This window comes from Hyperolius riggenbachi, chromosome 3, assembly GCF_040937935.1.
Source record: "Hyperolius riggenbachi isolate aHypRig1 chromosome 3, aHypRig1.pri, whole genome shotgun sequence".
Classification (NCBI taxonomy): Eukaryota; Metazoa; Chordata; class Amphibia; order Anura; family Hyperoliidae; genus Hyperolius; species Hyperolius riggenbachi.
Genome location: NC_090648.1, coordinates 439,796,533 through 439,811,160, shown reverse-complemented (window position 1 = coordinate 439,811,160; position 14,628 = coordinate 439,796,533). Strand labels below are relative to the sequence as shown.

The window sequence follows — 14,628 nt, the reverse complement described above, 5'->3', positions numbered from 1 at the left end:
TTGCTAAGCGGAAGTACAAGGGGGATGCGGAAATCTTCCGGCCAGAAGAACTGAAGCCTCACGGGTGAGCGCTTCGGTTTTTCTGCAGGGGACAGGGATCGGTGATCGGGAACCATGTTCCCTTTCACTGATCTCAGGGCTACCGGGGGACACCGCGGAGACACGGGGGCGCGCGCGCGGGAGCGCATTAGAGCAGCCGCCCGGACGTGAGCATCACGTCTGGGCGGCTGAAATGGTGAGTAACTGTCGAGCAAAAATTAAAAATCAATTCTTTATTTTTATCTGGTAAACAAGTAATTAGGATGATAACCAGGCAATCCAAAAGTTAAAATCACTATTACGTTTCTTGTTGATAAATGATCATTCCCCAGTTTACCTGACTCTTATTTGGTACATATAAAATTTGGTACACAAAAAGGAAGTTGCAGGGCATGCTGGGTTGTCCTTTTTGCTTCTTTACTTCACCCCAGACGTAACTAATGCAGCCTGATTGGCTGAAGCCTCTTTTCCTCCTGTTTTCCCCTGCCACACCTCTGTTCCTCTCTGATTGGCCAATATTTCTCAAGCTGAGACAATGCACTTTCTATAGTGAAGGGCGGGCAAATCAGGAAGAGGAGAGTAAGGGAAGAAATGACATCAGGATTGGCTTCAAAATAGCCACAGCTAAAATGGGAAATGCTAAGAAGGATTTTCTCTTTTTTACTGTAGAAAAATCACTAAAATCAAAACGTTGACAGTGCAATACATATGTAAGTAGCGCAAGTATTTATCTACTTATATATGTGGGGTTTTTTTTTTTTTTAGATAGTATGGCTGCCAGCTCCTCCTTAGCATTATGGTCTATGGTGGCGCAGCATGGTGCTGAGCAGGAACCAGAAGGACCAGACTCGCCACTATAGCTAAGGGGAGGAGAGACATTAGGGGAGGAGAGACTTTAGAGCACACATGAGCGATGGGTTTCTGGTGAGGTGATTAAGTAATTACAAGCACAGTGGGCACATAAATCGCTAAACAATGTTTTGGGGTCACTGTACTCACACTAGATTGTCTTGAGACTGTGTCCAACGATCACCTTGCCTGAGTATTATCTAGTCCCTCCTAGGGCCCCCACTATTTCCCCTGGGTCTCCCATATTGCCCCTGATGCATAACGTGCACCATGAGGTCAATGTAAATATAGACAGCTGTGCAGGTGGCTGGAAGGACAGCAATGGACCTTGGACAAAGTATAGAAACCCGCCACGCTTCTTTTACTAATGCAGGAGGAGGAGGAGCAGAACCGGGTTTAAAGTGGACCTGAACTCTTGCACAGGACAAAAGGAAAACAGAGAGAAATGTACCCTGTATGTATTTACAGAGTTAAGCTTGTGTATTCCCCCCCTTATCTGTGACTAATGACAAGTTGTAATTTGATCTCCCAGCTGTGTCAGCTGACTGCCACGACAGAGCAGCTAATTTGTAAATATGGGATCTCAGCAATGTGTCTGCTTTCGTGAAAGCAGTAAGTAGACACACTACAGATGTATTGCAGGACTTAGATCAGCTGTAACATAAAAAAATTATTTAAATGTTATTATGCTGTTGCGTATCTTTTAGAGCAGAGAGGAAGTTCTGAGTTCAGGTCCGCTTTAAAGATTGCAGGCTGTCAGCTGGTAACAATGCGGCACGAAGAGTATGCTTGTGGTCTGTCCAACCAAGATAGCCTGTGGAGATCACCAAGTTCATATACACGAGAGATATGGCTGAGGGTGCGTTTCCACTAACGCAAATTCGCATGCGTTCCCCGCATGCAAATTCGCATAACCAATAAAAGTGAATGAGCCTGTGTCCACTTGTCAGGAAAACGGAGCGTTTTCTTGTGCAGGAAAAATCTGCTCAGCAGAGCCATCCGAATTCGGACACCGCACACACGCATGCGATTCGCATACAATGTAATTAATAGGAAATTCGCATGGTGTTTTTTCATGCGAATTTTCATGCGAATTTTCATGCGAATTTGCATACGATTTCGCATGGAATCAATGAAAAAGCACACAGGCACTGACATGGTTAAATTCGCACACAGCGTCATCCATGCGAAATCGTATGCGAATTCACGGTAAAATTCGCATACAACCGCATGCGATTTCGCTCCTGCATGCGAATTCGTCCGCGGAGAATCCGCAGCGATTTCCCACCGCACTAGTGGAAACGCACCCTGAAAAAGAGATAAGGCTGAGCGCATAGGGAGCATGGGGGGAGGGGGCTAGGGAGAAGCCCTCCACCCTGTAATGTCCCACACTATTTATGAACCTCCTTTGGGTTTATTAGTATAGTGCAGAGTTTCCTTTAAAGAGACACTGAAGCAGAAAAAAAATGATATTATGATTTGTATGTGTAGTACAGCTAAGAAATAAAACATTAAGATCAGATACATCAGTGTAATTGTTTCCAGTACAGGAAGAGTTGAGAAACTCCAGTTGTTATCTCTATGCAAACAAGCCATTAAGCTCTCCGACTAAGTTAGTCGTGGAGAGGGCTGTTATCTGACTTTTATTATCTCAACTGTTCCTGGACTATTTACTTTTCCTCTGCTAGAGGAGAGGTCATTACTTCACAGACTGCTCTGAAAGAATCATTTTGAATGCTGAGTGTTGTGTAATCTGCACATATTATAGAATGATGCAATGTTAGAAAAAACACTTTATACCTGCTAATCTTCTAGTAATTATTCATAGTACACAACCAATTCACTATATCGTATTTTTTTTTTTCGCTTCAGTGTCTCTTTAACTGCTTGAATTTATTATACATCTCATGAATCCATTAACCAGTATTTCCCAACACCGCGGTAAAACTTCAAATGCTTGTGACACATCCCATAATCCTCATCACCTTTTCTAGGCTCAAAATGTATAAGATTAATATCACAGCAGAATAGTGCAAGGCAGCCAGCAATTACATTTATCTCTGATTCCCTTGCAAAACCACGTGCCGCCGAAGTACTTCACAACTGTGTCTCCTTTCTCATATGACAAAGCAGTATATACCAAAAACAGATTTTAATGAACTCTTAAAACCCATAAGCTTGGACTTGTATGTCAATATCACTCTTAACTGATAGATGTCGGAATTAAGATTCTTCTGTGCTTAACCATTTGAGGACCGCAGTGTTAAACCCCCCTAAAGACCAGGCCATTTTTCATTACTTTTCTCCCCACCAACACTTTTTTTTCTCCCCACCAACAGAGCTCTCTGTTGGTGGGGTCTGATCGCCCCTCCCCCCCCCCCCCCCCCCAATGTTTGTTTGTTTGTATGTTTAAAAAAAGTTTTTTTTTTTTTTTTAAAGTACTGTAATCCCCCCTCCCTCCATCCCCCTGCCAGCCAATCCCCGTGATCAGCTGTCATAGACTTCAGCCTATGACAGCCGATCACCTCGGTGCCTCAGGAGGGGACCGCCATGTCACACGGCTGGAAACCCCTCCAACAGTGTGATGTCAGGACCATGGTCCTGGCAATTTCCTGTGTGTGAACCTTGTTGCATTGTGGGAAATAGCTATTTAGAGCCATTTTCAACTGCCAAAAAAGCAAGCAGCAGCTACTTCCACTGACATCACCTGCCAGCAGTAAAAATGTCACCATATGATAAATGTCAGAATGTAAATCAGGGAGAGGAAAGCTTTTACAACGAGCAAACACTGACTAAATCATTTATACATAATTATTGTAAAAATGAAGCACTTTTTTATTACATTATTTTCATTGGAGTTCCTCTTTAAATAGGAACTTTACCCAAGGATTGATCTTCAACTCAGTCAGTAGTTGATACCCTCTTTCCCATGAGAAATGTTTACTTTTTCACAAATTGAACGGGAATGGGGGGGGGGGGGGGGGGGACATGGGTTGTGCTGAAACCCCTCCCACAGTGTGATATGACCATGGTCCTGACAGTTTGCTGTCCGTGAGCCTCATTGCCTTGTGGGAAAGAACGGCTTTTTCCTATAGCAAAGCAAGCAATATCAGTAACGAATATTCTGTACAGATCACCTGGCAGAACTAAAGATGTCACTACCAGTGATAAATGTCAGAATGTAAATCAGGGAGAGGAATTATTTTACAATGGGCAAACTTTGACTAAATCGTCTATAAATTAATTTTGAAAAAATAAGCCATTTTATTTATTATGCCAGTTTCACTACAGTTCCTATTTATTACGAGTAGTTCAAAAATCTTTTACGCAGATGGAAATGAACTCTACCACTGAGCAGAGGATTAGGAAGACGCTTGTGCTGGCAGGGCCGGTGCTTCCATAGAGGCAGGGGGGCAATTGCCCCAGAGCCTGTGGGGGCCCCCTCAAGGTGACCCTCCCCCTCTATGGTGACCCATAAGAGTAGGAATGTTGTGTGTTTACTCTGTATAGGAAAAGGAGGGGAATTGTTTGGGCCTGGCTGCCAGCTCAGGGGCCCTGGGGTTGATTTGTTGGAAAGGGGGCATCAGCGGGGCCCCCCAAGTTACTTTTGCCCTGGGCCCCATATTATCTAGAACCGGCCCTGGTGCTAGGAGCAGAGCTAGCCTGGAATGACATTTAATTAAAAGCTTTACAACTTCTTATTAAATATACCGGTATCCATCTTGCCTTTGGCCCAAAGTAATGGCTTTTGTGTGGAAATCACAAGACCATATATTCTGTAAAGTGCTGCAGAAGATGTCAGCACTTTATGAGTACTAAATAATTATAATGAATTGCTGGTCACAATAGTGTGGAAGCAGCAATCTTTCATACTGAAGTAATATCCAGTTAAGTCTGTAAGCACCACACTGCTATATCCTGACTGTCTATCTTTGTAGCTTCTTTGTTGGTCTGTTTTCAATTGGTTAGTCATTTTTGGAATTGACATAGTGGATTACTGTAGATCTCACGCACAGCTATAGTGAGAGTGTACCAGGAATACTCTACATAATTCAGACCTTAGTTTTATTCTGTTGAAGGTACTGACAGATGTACTTTAAAGTATACCTGTCATGAGAGATATATCCTAGCAGCTGTCACTGAAAAAAGTATTGATGCTGTACTTCGAATACTCTTTGACAATACTTTTTTTTTTGCCTAGAACACGTACATGTAGGTACGGAGTTTCAGAACACTTAATCTCCATAGTCCAAGCGTTGATTTTGAAAAGCATTTTCATCAGAGGATTAGAGCCAGACAGCTTGCTTTCTCAGAATGATCAGTCCCACTCTATTCACGGAAAAGGAGTCCTACTGTAATCTGAAGCTTTTTTGAGAACATCAGACTGTTTCCCGAATTTATAGCTGAATCTGGCCAAATCATCTTTAGTTTCAGCCATTGCTCCATGAACTACCGTAATGCATTTTCTCCAACCAATGATTATACACTTGCAGCATTGAAGCATGAAACTGTAAGATGGTCTGAGGTAGCCGAGACAGGAATACATATTGGCCCTTCAGTGTTCTCCCCAGACATTTTTTCCAGCCGGGTGGCATGAAATAGTAGCAGGGTGACATGAAAAAGTAGCCGGGTGGGGCGAGTTGAGAGAATGCAGGACCGGTGCTTCTATGCACAACTCTGCTTACAGCATAGGAGGAGATGAGCTGATAACAGCCGGGTGCTCACCAAAACTAGCCGGGTGGAGCACCCGGCTAAAAGAGCCTGGGGAGAACACTGCCCTTAATTTACTAAGATCATGCTGGAGATAATAAGGCAAGAGAAACTTTACCTCCACACAGTGAGAGAGTTATCTTATCTCTTCATTCCTTAAGTTACCTCCTCTGTAGTTATTTTCACATGCAGTTAATTAACAGCCTATCTTTAACTTTAGAATTCTGGATTTATTTTAAGGATTGAAGAGTTAACTTTAGAGATTTCACCTTAAAGAGAAACTCCGACCAAGAATTGAACTTTATCCCAATCAGTAGCGGATACCCCCTTTTACATGAGAAATCTATTCCTTTTCCCAAACAGACCATCAGGGGGCGCTGTATGGCTGATATTGTGGTGAAACCCCTCCCACAAAGAAATTCTGAGTACGTACTTGTGATGATATATGTGGTGATGATGATGATAAGTATGGTAATATGCAGATCATGGGTACCGTTTTTGATTAGTATCTAAGGTAGCCTCCATCTTGTTTGTCTAATTCACATGTGTGGGGCTATGACATACTGTAGTTGTCGCCTGGAAATAGTACATTTGCATCTAAAGGTGAACTCTTGTGAATAGTAGGAGCAGGAAATGCTAAATTGGTTTGCTAGCCTCTGGCAAGGACATTAATAATTAGGCCAGTCATGTCCTTACCTTTGGTCTGCTATGCAATACTGTCTCAGATGTGTATTTTGCTTTGGAGCGATTGTCACCTGTAACTTGTAGTAAGGAAGTCTAGAGTGCCTATAACAAGGAAACGGGAAATTAGACTACTAGCCAGCCATTGTCCAGAATTCACACCTGGACTGGCTGCAGTGTGCTTTGATGCAGATCAAACCAGCACAGGAGCCAGGAATTTACATATAACAGCCTGCTGGAATGTTAAAGAATGCTAGGCCAGCCAGGAAGCCCTTACTCAGAGGTCTTTTGATGTGTGTGTTAAAATACAATTTACCTGTGAAAATTAGATCTATGGGGAGATGGGAAATGTCTGGAAAGTTAATTAAAACTAGTTCCTCCCCTTCCAAACGGGCTTGCAGCTTCAAGGCATATCTCCCAGCATAAAAGGCAAGACCAGATGCCTAAAATCCTCTTCTCTTGGAGGTAGCGCATAGCTAGAGATGATCCTGAGCGAATCAGAAATTCGTGTCTTCCCACGACCAAGTTAGACCTCGTACTGGTAACGTTTATTCCCGTTTTTATTTTTATGCAAACTGTCTTGTGTATCTTTGTAATTTTTACTTTGTTTTGTAAATCCTTTTGGATATATTCTTGTCTGCACTGTTCTACTTTTTTTCTGGAATATTAAATCTTTATTTAATAAGTTTGACTTCTGCTGTACTAGCCCAAACTCATAGTCTGGAGAGACTGCAGTGTAATTTGAGTTACAAGTTCAGTGCCTGATTGTGCCTTGCTACTGTGTGATTATATTGTGTGTGTGTGTGTGTGTGTGTGTGTGTGTGTGTGTGTGTGTGTGTGTGTGTGTGTGTGTGTGTGTGTGTGTGTGTGTGTGGCGCGTTCCCGTATTTGGCCTAAAGCGCAAAAGCCGACCCAAATATGAAAGCGCCGGACTGCGTGCAGGCCACTCGACAGCAGCGTGGGAATTGTTGAAGTGTCTAGCAGCAGCTAGTGGTGGCAGTGAGAAGTGTTTTGAGGGGTTACAGCCTTGTGTTAGCTCAAATAAGGCTGCGTCCCCTCTCGATCTGGTCAAACCCGCAGTCGGGAACCGTATCTGCAGGCGTGCCGCGGGGCCGGTTCCTGACAGTACTCTTGGCAGTTTCCTGTCTGTGAACCTTGCTGCATTGTGGGAAATAGCTGTTTACAGCTGTTTCCAACTTTGTTTCCAACTGCCAAAAAAGCATGCAGCAGCTACATCACCTGCCAACAGTAAAAATGTCACCATGTAACAAATTATGCAGAAGAACACAGGCGCCAAAAGGATAAAAGGAAGCTAAATGAGCTTAAAAAAACAAATTCTTGGTAAATAGAGGTAGTGGTGGACTTACCTCCTCCAAGTAGACACACAACGACTGTAGTAAAGACAGTCGATATACTTTATTTACGAACTCCAAATATGCAACGCGTTTCGCAGGTTTGATCCCGCTTCATCAGGCAATAACAACGGAGCAATAGCATATGTGGTCAGTAGAAGAGCCAGGCACCTTCTACTGACCACATATGCTATTGCTCCTTTGTCATTGCCTGATGAAGTGGGATCAAACCTGCGAAACGCGTTGCATATTTGGAGTTCATAAATAAAATATATTGACTGTCTTTACTACAGTCGTTGTGTGTCTACTTGGAGGAGGTAAGTCCACCACTACCTCCTCTATTTACCAAGAATTCGTTTTTTTAAGCTCATTTAGCTTCCTTTTATCCTTTTGGCGCCTCTGTTCTCCTGCATAATATTGAGTCCACCCTGGGTGAAGGGTTGAACCACCTTTTTCTCATCTACAGAGAGCGACTTTATATTCCTGAGTGGGGTTAGGAAAATCTCCCCACCTGCTTTTACAGTGGTTGCCTAATGGTAACCCTGGTTTGTGAGAATTAATATTTACTCTATCTAATAACCATTTACCAGTACATATTCCACTATTGGGGCTCTTGGTGTTCCTTGTTTTTACCATGTAATAAATGTCAGAATGTAAATCAGGGATCTAAAAGATTTTACAATGGGCAAACACTGACTAAATCATTTTTACATAATTATTGTAAAAATGAAGCACTTTTTTTATTACATTATTTTCACTGGAGTTCCTCTTTAAAGAGGATCTGTAACCTCAAAAAATCCCCTGGGGGGTACTCACCTTGGGTGGGGGAAGCCTCCGGATCCTAATGAGGCTTCCCACGCCGTCCTCTGTCCCACGGGGGTCTCGCTGCAGCCCTCCGTGCAGCCGTGACGTAATATTTACCTTCCTGGCTCCTGCGCAGGCGCTCTGACGGCTGTCGGCTCCGAACTACACGGAAATACCCGATCGCCGTCGGGTCTGCTCTACTGCGCAGGCGCAAGTTTCCGGCGCCTGCGCAGTAGAGCGGACCCGACTGAGATCGGGTATTTCCGTGTAGTTCGGAGAGGAAAGCAGCCACAGCGCCCCCGCTGGAGCCAGCAAAGGTAAATATTGAAATTACAGTCGGGCCTGTCGCCGGCTGTTCAGAGGGCTGCAGCGAGACCCCCGTGGGACAGAGGACGGCGTGGGAAGCCTCATTAGGATCCGGAGGCTTCCCCCACCCGAGGTGAGTACCCCCCAGGGGATCTTTTTCATGTTACAGAGTCTCTTTAAAGACAGAAGAGTGCCTGAGGTAAAATGTTTCCTGAATACGACTTGCCCTATCACCATGGTGATAACTCGAGAAACGTTATTCAAGACAGGAGATAAGCTTAGTGAATTGAGGTCGTTGTATATGATCAATCACTTTTCAGTGGAATAATGCATGTAAAAGATCATTTGTCTGGTGGAAAGTGGACTGTAAGTTCCAGTTGAATGGATGGATTGATTGATTTCTCCAGTGACTCCAGTTTGTTACATGGATCATAACTACAAAATATTAATGGTCTTTAAGTATACCTTGTATTGGAACAAAGGTTTTTAGCCTAATCATGTTTTTAGATTCTTAACTGAGAAGATAATAAAGAGGAGCTTAAGTGACATATAGTAGACTGTAGTAAATTATTAAGCAGACCCACTTTTACCTCTATTATACTGGTTTCAGCAACCTAAACATTTTATATCTATATATTGCTCTATATTGGTACGTTGCTCCACCCTACCAGTGAAGTTTATCTTAGGCTGTTTAGATATGCAAAATTCTCCACTCAGAGCATTCTGGGAAACCAAGTATTATTACTGCTGGCTTCTGAACAAGCAGTAAACAAACATTGTACAGTAATCACCACCTGTGATAAATGTCAGACTGTAAGGCCTCTTCTGCCCTGTGTGCAACACAGGTTGTCGTCACAACGCATGGCACTATGTTGCTATGTGATTCTTTCCGATGCGGTTGGGATCCCATTCATTTATAATGAATGTAAGCTCAGCACACTTGCGTAAATTTATTGTGAATCGAAAAACCGCGCAAATTAAACATCAGACTACAGTCTGTGCGCGTCAGGTGTCCATGCGGATTGTATAACTGAGTCTTGCTGAAAACACGTTCAGTAACCAGAGCTGGATTGAGATGCAATGAAGCCCTAGGCAAGGTAGATGTGGGACCCCCTTGTGGTCTTTTTGGTAAGCTTAAGTGGAGAGAGGTCAATGAAGGTGACAGGTGGGCCCTTTAAAGAGAAACTCCAACCTAGAATTGAACTTTATCCCAATCAGTAGCTGATACCCCCTTTTACATATAATGATTTTCACAAACAGACCATCAGGGGGCACTGTATGACTAATTTTGTGCTGAAACCCCTCCCACAAGAAGCTCTGAGTACCGCGGTACTTTGGCCAAACTGCCACAATGTAACAATGTTCACAGACAGAAATTAGCTGTTTACAGCTGTCTCTAACAGCCAAAACAGCTAGGAGCAGCTACATAACCTGCTCACAGTAACAATGACACCATGTAATACATGTCAGAATGTGAATCTGGGAGAGGAAAGATTTTACACTGAGCAAACACTGACTAAATCATTTATACATAATTATGGTAAAAAATGAAGCACTTTTTTTTTACTACATTATTTTCACTGGAGTTCTTCTTTAACACCCACTAGGCCCCAGGCACCTGCCTAGGTTGCCTGGTGGATGATCCTGCTCTGTCAGTAACTCACGAGTGGTGAAAGGGCTTAAATTGGGGTGAGGAAGGCTTATACACTGAGCAAAACTAAACAATGTATAAATATATTTAGGGCAGTGTGGATAATAATAATCTGTTTAATAACTGCTATATGCAGCTTTCAGTTATTATTATTATTATTATTATTATTAGCATTATTATTATTTTTACTGGTTATTGTGAACTAGGCCTTACAAGTGTCTCTTCCGTCACTACATCGGGTAAAAGCATGTTTGGCAGGAAGACCTGTATTTGCCTCTGAAAATAATATCCTCATTTTAGTTGCTGAGCGGTGTTGAAATCCACCAGCGACGACAGTCACTCTCTCTCCTCAGTCAATAATTTTTCCGGACTTCAAGGTGCAGAAAGCCAAGTCTTTGAATCTAGCAGAATGAAAGCTGACATATCAATAATAGACATGTTCTAAATTTACACACCAATCCTTGACTGAACCCTTGTGTGATTCACTTATGAAGCCAGCAAAATATATCTAGGGCAGTGTGGATAAAATGGGTTGAGATAAATAAAATTCTGCCAGTGTTGAGAAATATCGAATCCCCTCACTTTAGCTTTGTGAATCGATAGGATTAATGCTGTGCGTTCTTTCAAACTGCATGCCTTGATTGTGAGTATGATATCCCAGCCCCTCTGCTGTTATCCTCACAGTCTGACTGGGGGGAGCAGTGTGGACACTCCCAACCAAGTTAGTGCCGGGGTATAAAATAACTAAGAATACTTCCTGATTTGTGCAGCTGGTAGCTCACGTAGTAATGCAGAAAATACCTTGACTGTCTTTACTAAAATACAGTTGAAATGGGTAGTTTGCAGTGCTGGTTATAATTAATCAGTTCACCCCCAAGTGGTTTTTACCCTAAAGGACGAGAGCAATTTTCACCTGTCAGTGCTTCTCCCTTTTATTCCCTAATAACTTTATTACTACTTATCACAACAAAATGATCTAGATCTTGTTTTTTTTTTTTGCCACCAATTAGGCTTTCTGTGGGTAGTACATTTTGCTAAGAATTTTTATTCTAAATGTGTTTTAATGGGGAAAATAATGGAAAAAAATAATCATTTCAAAGTTTCTGGCCATTGTAGTTTTAAAATTAAACGTCGTTCTATGGATAAAACCAACACATTTTATTTGCCTAGTTATCTCGATTATTAAACAGTTTAAATTATGTCCCTATCACAATGTATGGCGCCAACATATTATTTTGAAATATAGGTGTTATAGACCGGACAAAAAAAACAAAACAGAAAAAGAATTACAAGCCCCTATGTAATAAAGTTAATTTCATTTTCCCTCATAAAATATAGATTAAAAAAGCTGAGTCCCTAAGGCAACTATTTAAGTATTTTTTTAAACTGATTTTTTTTTCTTTTGGGGGGGGGGGGAGCGCTAAGGGGGTGTAAGTTATTAATTTTATTAATATTGTGATATGTGTGTGTATGTATGTGTCTGTAATTTGTATTATGTGTGTAATTTTACTTTTTGGCCACAAGGAGCGGCGGCACGAGCAGGGGACTTATTAAAACGTCCTTTTGCCGTTAACTGCGTCAAACACGACGTTTTAATAAGTCAGGTGGCCAATAACCATTTCAGCCCGCGGGATTTTTCACCTTATGCATCAGAGCAATTTTCACCTCCCATTCATTCGCTAATAACTTTATCACTACTTATCACAATTTATTGATCTATATCTTGTTTTGTCCCCCACTAACTAGGCTTTCTTTGGGTGGTACATTTTGCTAAGAATTATTTATTTATAAATGCATTTTAACAGGATTAAAAAGAAATAAATGGAAAAAATTCATTATTTCTCAGGTCTCGGCCATTATAGCTTTAAAATAATCCACGCTACAATAATTAAAACCTTTGTATTTTATTTGCCTATTTGTCTCGGTTATTATACTATTTAAATTTTGTCCCTATCACAATGTATGGCGCAATATTTTATTTGGAAATAAAGGTGCATTGTTTTCGTTTTGCATCCATCACTATTTACAAGCTTATAATTTGAAAAAATGTTTGTAGTATACTCCCTTCAAATGCATATTTAAAAAGTTCAGACCCTTAGGTAACTATTTGTTTTTTTGTTTTTTTCCATTAAAACTTTTATTTGGGTAATATTTTGGTGTGGGACAAAAACAGTTAATTTTTAATGTTATATGTGTAAATTGTAATGTAAACAATATGTAGATGTAGTTTTACTATTTGGCCACAAGATGGCCACCTTCATTTTTGTTTTCCCTCCTTGTACTTCTCGCTAAGCTGAAGTACAAGGGGGATGCGGAAATTTTTCCGGGCAGAAGAACTGAAGCCTCTTGTGAGAGCGATTCGGTTTTCCTGCGGGGGACAGAGATCGGTGATCGGGAACCATGTTCCCGTTCACTGATCCCAGGGCTCCCGGGGGACACCACGGGGGCACGGGGAAGCGCCGACCGGGCGGCAGAAATGGTAAATAGGTTAAAGGACCCCTCCCACAAAAAAGGTAAGCAGTTAAAATTGGACAGATCCAACAGGTTTTGGACTGTTAAAAAAACAACGTTCTCTAATCAGAGACCGCAGTACTTATGCAAAAAAAAAAAAAAAAGTTTCACAGCCTCCTTGTAGTTACTGGTAAAGTGATCGTACGCTCCAGGACTTTTTTTGACTGTGGCCATCTTGTGGTCAAATAGTAAACTACACCCACAGACATTTTTTACATTACATTACATTACTTTACATTTAAAATTATCTTTTTCCCTTCCACACCAAAACATTTTATAAAAAATTTAAAAATTTGAATTAAAAAACAAAAAAAATCATAAATAGTTACCTAAGTGTCTGAACTTTTTAAATATACATGTCAAGAGCGTATCTTATTATATTTTTTAAAATTATAAGCTTGTAAATAGTGATGGACGCAAATTGAAAAAATGCACCTTTATTTCTAAATAAAATATCGGCGCCATAAATTGTGATAGGGACATAATTTAAACAGTGTAATAACCGGGACAAATGGGCAAATAAAATACATGAGTTTTAATTACGGTAGCTTGTATTAATTTTAAACAATAATGGCCAAAACCTGAGAAGAAATGAATTTTTTCTATTTCTTTCTTAATCTTCCTGTTAAAATGGATTTAGAAAAAAATAATTCTTAGCAAAATGTAAAAGAAAAAAGAAAGCCTAATTAGTGGCAGAAAAAACAAAATATAGACCAATTAATTGTTATAAGTAGCGATAATGTTATTGGCGAATGAATGGGAGGTGAACGTTGCTCGGATGCATACGATTTTCTACAGTGTAGGCTGAAGTGGTTAAAATCGCATGTGTCTTTTCATCACAAGGTCTTTTGAAAAATCATGAAAATCGTGAAGACCTGTACACACTGGTGCGATACAATTTTTCTATTTTCATGAAGGCTTTGCGATTTAAAAATCGCATGCGATTTTAAAAATGCAGCACAAGTGCAGCAGTGTCTAACTGACAAAATGGTGTGCAAGTTAGTAGGGAGGCTGGCTGGTATATTACTATTTTGGCAGTTAAGCTGCTGTTCAAGAAATGCTTTTGAAAACAAAGAAAACCCTGAGAATCCCTCATGAAGAGATGGACTGTGCCAAAACCTGTCAGTTCTGTTTTTTTTTTTTTTAACAGATCCTAATGTTAGGTGCTTTGTGGTTGTAGACTTTTGCTGCTCCCACTTGCACAAAAACATACCCACTTGGTACGTTTTCTGCACAGCGATGGCTCTAATGTTTAAAAATAGGGTCTGCTTCCACTTGTGAGTTTTAATGGATCCATACAGTACATTGAAGTTAAATCAATGCAAAGTTCCAACCTGCACAACATTTCCAGATAGGGGACACGTTTCTTAGGCCTCTTACACAGTAAGACGTTGCGTTTGATGCGACGTTAAGGTCGCATAACGTGCCCCTAATGCACCGCATTGAAAGACTATAACTTGGACGTTATTTAGCCCTGCGTTTGGTGCGCTGTTTTCATTGCACAGTGATACAACGAAAACGGCGCATGCGTAAAAAAAAAAAAAAAAAAGAAATTACTGAGTATGTGCAAACAGTCTAACGCAGCTAAAAACATGTATAACGCATAGCATGCAGCACTTTCATTTAACGTGCAGCATTAGACACCAACACAACATCTGCACTGTGAACAGCCCATTGATTTTTCATTGCTGTAAGTTATTGTGCGTTACATCTTGTTGTAACGTG

The 14,628-nt window shown here is 41.1% G+C and overlaps 1 protein-coding gene across 1 annotated transcript in view; it reads left to right on the top strand.

Moving 5' to 3' along the window:
• Positions 1–14,628, top strand: part of FCHSD1 (FCH and double SH3 domains 1) — a 198,153-nt gene that overhangs the window by 78,452 nt on the left and 105,073 nt on the right. The window lies entirely within an intron of this gene.